This window comes from Oryctolagus cuniculus, chromosome 20 (assembly GCF_051225735.1).
Source record: "Oryctolagus cuniculus isolate XC-2025 breed Fujian yellow rabbit chromosome 20, ASM5122573v1, whole genome shotgun sequence".
Classification (NCBI taxonomy): domain Eukaryota; kingdom Metazoa; phylum Chordata; class Mammalia; order Lagomorpha; family Leporidae; genus Oryctolagus; species Oryctolagus cuniculus.
This window is the reverse complement of record NC_142886.1, coordinates 1,131,459-1,136,986: the sequence shown is the minus strand read 5'-3', so window position 1 is coordinate 1,136,986 and position 5,528 is coordinate 1,131,459. Positions and strand designations below refer to the sequence as shown.

Below are 5,528 nucleotides of genomic sequence, written 5' to 3'. Positions count from 1 at the left end.
AGCTATTACGGTTCTGAGAGCTCTCTTTGAATCAGTTGGTGTTATCTGCATGATCAATGAGAATTGGACATTGGGTTTTATTTTATACAAGTGTTTGGAGAAAATGAGCTTGAAAAAAATGATAAACAGTGAAATAAGGATGTAAATCAAAAAATAGATCTTGTAAATACTGACATTTTAAGTACATTTTGTTTTGTCTAAAAGAGTCTAGTGTTTAGTATCTGTAGGATATGTCACACTGGAAGAAATAGGGAAAACATCTTCATTTAGCCAACCAATTTAAAACATGTTTTTTTCTCACAATACTGACTCATCTAATGACTGAGGAATGTTCCCTTTTGAAAAATGATAAAGAAGTAATGTGGGGCCATCTAGCAGCCATTACTGGCACATATCACATGGCCCCCATGGCTGGAGGGGGTGTGGCATATCCCTCATGATGCCAGAGGCACTCCTTCTCGTAGAGCTGGATGGAGCTGCTAACTGCTTGTGCTTCTTACTCAACCAGAAGATAGCATTTCTTCCCTAGAAACACCATTGTCTTTGGTGCCCTCTGACTTAGAGAAGACTGCCTGAATGTGATGCAGCTGCTTGAAGATCTCATGTGCCCAATTTGTTGCAATCTGTTTGATGATCCTCAAGTTTTGCCTTGCTCACATAACTTCTGCAAAAAGCGCCTGAAAGGTCTCATAGAGGGAACTGTGCAGAATTTATTGTGGAGACTATCATCATTCAAGTGTCCCTCCTGCCATAAGAAAATGTCAGCTACTGGAGTTAGCAGGCTGCAGGTTAATTACTCCCTGATGGGTATTGTGGAAAAGTAAAACAAGATCAAGATTTCTCCCAAGATGCCAGTGTACAAAGGACTCTTGGGGCAGTCCTCATTGTTTTCTGCCTGACTGATATGCAGCTGATTTGTGGGATCTGTGCTATTCCTGCTGACCACACCAAGTATGTCTTCTGATCTATTGAAGATGCCTATGCTCAGGAAAGGAATGCCTTTGATTTCCTCTTCCAGAGCTTTGAGACAACATGTAGGGGAGATGCTCTTTCTCACTTGGATGCCTGGGACACTAGCAAGAGAAAATACTCAGTTACTGACTAAAGATTAAGATGAAATTAAGAAATTTTTTGAGAAGTTGAAACACACATTGGATCAAAAGGATAATGAAATCCTATCTGACTTTGAGATCATGAAATTTGCAGTTCTGCAAGCTTATGACCCAGAGGTTAACCAACTCAACACCACCTTACAGGAACAATGATTGGCCTTTAACATGGCTGAGGCTTTCAAAGACTTGTCAGAACCCATGATATTTCTGCAACAAATGTAGGCGTTCTGGGAGAAAATCGAAGTCATCAAGGAAATCCCTTTACTTGCCTCTTAATTTTCCCAGAAGCCCTTTGATGAAGAACATTGACCAGTTAGTGTGAGAACATCAAATTAGTAGATGTGGATACTTTCTTTGCCTCAGGGCACTGTCACATTCATTAGCAAGATTCCCTGGCACTTTTATCAGTTATTTGCAGTAGTCTTTCTGCTTGACTTTCTCACTTTCTTCAGTCCCACTGCATCCCTAAAGTGATCTTTATTTGATGAATATGCAGGCAATTCACTCTGTCAGCCTATGTTCTTTGGGTGTGTGCACCTTATTAGCTGTGGTCTCACCAATCCTTATCCACACTAACACAGAAGGCCTCTATGGCAATCCTGACAGCCAGAACAAGTACAACGGCTTACTGAACTCCTGGAGAAAGATCGATCTGCAAGGGCAGTTCATGACATCAAAGCCACAGATGTCAGGTTAGATAAATAAGATTTAATGCAGAGGTACATTTTGATGGATGAGTTGTTACAAGACTTTATTTGGAAAGACAAGATTTTTGACTAAGTGATGTATGAAATTGAAGATGTGAAACACTAGAACTAGAGACCTTTGCACTTAAACTTAGGAAAAATATCATTGATGCCTTAGGAACTGAAGTCCATAGACTTGAGAATGAACTAAAAAAATGAAATCCTGAAGTTCCATGTGTAAATCTGGAGATTTTTTTTTTTTTTTTTTTTTTTTTTTTTTTTGACAGGCAGAGTGGACAGTGAGAGAGAGAGACAGAGAGAAAGGTCTTCCTTTGCCGTTGGTTCACCCTCCAATGGCCGCCGCTGCAGCCGGCGCACCGCGCTGATCCTGGCAGGAGCCAGGAGCCAGGTGCTTTTCCTGGTCTCCCATGGGGTGCAGGGCCCAAGCACCTGGGCCATCCTCCACTGCACTCCCTGGCCATAGCAGAGAGCTGGCCTGGAAGAGGGGCAACCGGGACAGAATCCGGCGCCCCAACCGGGACTAGAACCCGGTGTGCCGGCGCCGCAAGGTGGAGGATTAGCCTAGTGAGCCACGGCGCCGGCTAAATCTGGAGATATTATAAAATGATACAGTGAATCACTTCGGAAGCATGTTTGCCCAGCCACTCTGAAAAGCCATTTCCTACCCTTTCATGCTGACTACAGAGCCATTCAGAAGACATTATTTCTAAGAAGAAGAAAATATTCTGTGTGAAGAGCAATTGAAGAGTCCGCAGAACCAGAACAACTTCCTAAATTCTATGAGACATTACAAGTTGGATTAATCTGAAAATCCCATTTTTGTGATTCAGTATGAAACATTTTGGTATTTGAATTGCTTATAGTTTCTCATTTAACCTGTCAATGTGTGTTGTACCTTGAAATAATGATTTTTCTCTTTACATTGGTAAAACTAAGTGGCATCCCCAGGATTATGACTTTCAGTTTTGTTTCCACTGAAGTTTTCATTCCATCCAAATCTGCCCATCTGAATATGTTGGCTAAATCTCAGTATGTGATTTTTAAACAGTCCCTGTTTCAGTCGATCTTTCCTCATAAAATGTGTAAATTGTTACTGCATACCTTGTGACTTTGACCTGAGTCCTAACAGAAGCACTATCCTAACCTAGTTATCCACATTGTTCATTCCAGAAATGACTTAGTTGCTGAACTGCATGAAGGTATTTTAGGACACTCTTTTAGTCCATAGTTGTTATACCTTTGTAAAATGTCTTCTTTATCTTTTTTTAATATTTCATTTAATTTTCCTTCTTTTATAATGCTACCTTGACTTTTACATTGTTGTAGTAACATTCCACTGAAGGGAAAGTTTTCCTCATCAGCTGGATGTATTAATAATTCCCAAATTATGGTTCCTAATTAAAAAAAAGGCAGGATCAATACTTCTATAACAAGAACTTCTATTTCACTTTTCTAAAATGTCACAGCCCAAGCACCATGACTCCCAAGAATAGAGTATCTTGTCTGATGAAAGAATAGAATGATTGCATTCTTTTACCCAATAATTTCATTTTTAGGAATTTATTCTAAGGAAATAAAAGGAATAGACCACAAAGACATAATGGGCACATAGTGTTCCTCTCAGTGTTTCTTAAAATTGTAACCCATCAACAAATAAGCAGGAAAACAATAGGGGGAAAATTCAAATCTCTATCAGAAAAGAATATATAAGTTATTGTTGGAGCACCCAACAGGATTAGTCTACACATTGGATCCTACAGTCCAGTGTCAACAAGAGAAGTGATCTCTTAAAATCACCAAAGAAAGATCTCCATCCTTAAAATTCACTAATAGAGTCTCATTTATGTTTCTTATTTATTTATTGGAAAAAATAAATAGATTCCAATTAAAATAAAATATATACATCATACATTCATTTATTATGAACAATGTGTTTTTTTTTTATTTGACAGGAAGAGTTATAGACAGTGAGAGAGAGAGAGACAGAGAGAAAGGTCTTCCTTCTGTTGGTTCACTCCCCAAATAGCTGCTACAGCCAGAGCTGCATCAGCCCGAAGCCAGGAGCCAGGTGCTCTTCCCAGTCTCCCATGCAGGTGCTGGAGCCCAAGCACTTGGGCCATCCTCCACTGCCCTCCCAGGTCATAGCAGAGAGCTGGACTGGAAGAGGAGCAACCAAGAATAGAACCCGGTGTCCATATGGGATGCCGACACCGCAGGCAGAGGATTAGCCAAGTGAGCCACAGTGCTGGCACAACAATGTGTATTTTAAAAAATTAGATGGGAATGGGATTCAAAGGTAAGTTTATTTTGGTGCATTAAAATTTGAAATTCATGAATCTGGGTGATTTTTAAAAACTCATTGAAAATGTCTATAGACACATTATAATCTATATGGATATAAGTGTTTTTGAATCAAAATAATCTCTCAATGCATTTTACATGAATTCCTTGAATGGCCATTGTACATACTATTTTGAAATTTATACACATTGTAGCTGGCGCCACGGCTCACTAGGCTAATCCTCCGCCTAGCGGCGCCAGCACACTGGATTCTAGTCCCGGTTGGGGCGCCGGATTCTGTCCCGGTTGCCCCTCTTCCAGGCCAGCTCTCTGCTGTGGCCAGGGAGTGCAGTGGAGGATGGCCCAGGTGCTTGGGCCCTGCACCCCATGGGAGACCAGGAGAAGTACCTGGCTCCTGGCTCCTGCCATCCGATCAGCGCGGTTCACCGGCCGCAGTGCGCCAGTCAAGGCGGCCATTGGAGAGTGAACCAACGGCAAAGGAAGACCTTTCTCTCTGTCTCTCTCTCTCTCACTGTCCACTCTGCCTGTCAAAAAATAAAAAAAAATTAAAAAAATAAATTTATACACATTGTAAAATGGTTTAATTAAGTGAATTACCATATACATCATAATGCTTATTTTAAAAGTTAAAATTCTTTAAATTTTTCTCAAAAATTTTGGAGAAAACATTTTTGAGTGTAGTCACATTTCACTTTCTTCTTCATATTCCAAATCTTTCCTCTTTTATCCATTCATTATACATCTATATTTTTCCCCTCATCAAAATCTTTAAATTTGCTTTTCACTTCTGCAGCTTAGATGCTCTTTTCCTAGCTTCCACACTGAAAGTTACTCCCCATTGTTATGTTTTAAGATCATGTATTATCCATTAGTGAGGACTTTCAAACTCTTCTGGCTAAAGCAAACCTTGTCCTCTCCACTGGGACCTATCACATTATTTTATTTTTTATCCAGAGCACTTCAAATATTTAAACTATTTTACACAAAACTATAATTTATACCATTTTCTTCAAATATGCTCTATGAGGGCAGAATTTTGACATTCAGGCCACTCCAGAATGGCAAATTAATTAGTAGAAAAATACGGTATGTGAATCTTACTAGCATCAACACAAGTTGGTAATTTGCTAGTAACCCCATAAAGAAAAAAAACTGACAATCAGAGCAGTTCTGTTTGCTACGAAAGATTGATTTAGAAGCAACAACTCAGATGTAGCCAGTAGTATATATAGAAATGTCTAACTTGGGCTGTCAGGGAAATTTTATCTGCTTCTCTAAAAGAAATCAAGATGTGATATATTTTAAGGGACCGTAGCCCTTTTGCAGACATGGAAAGGGTAGCTGATGGGCTGTGATTACCTGGGCACACAAGTGTAAAAAGTGGGTCTCCAATGGCTGAAGCACTAAT

At 39.8% G+C, this 5,528-nt stretch overlaps 1 pseudogene; it reads left to right on the top strand.

Moving 5' to 3' along the window:
- Window positions 1-581: 581 nt before the first annotated feature.
- Window positions 582-1,586, top strand: LOC149120007 (E3 ubiquitin-protein ligase TRIM13-like; annotated as a pseudogene).
- Window positions 1,587-5,528: the final 3,942 nt, after the last annotated feature.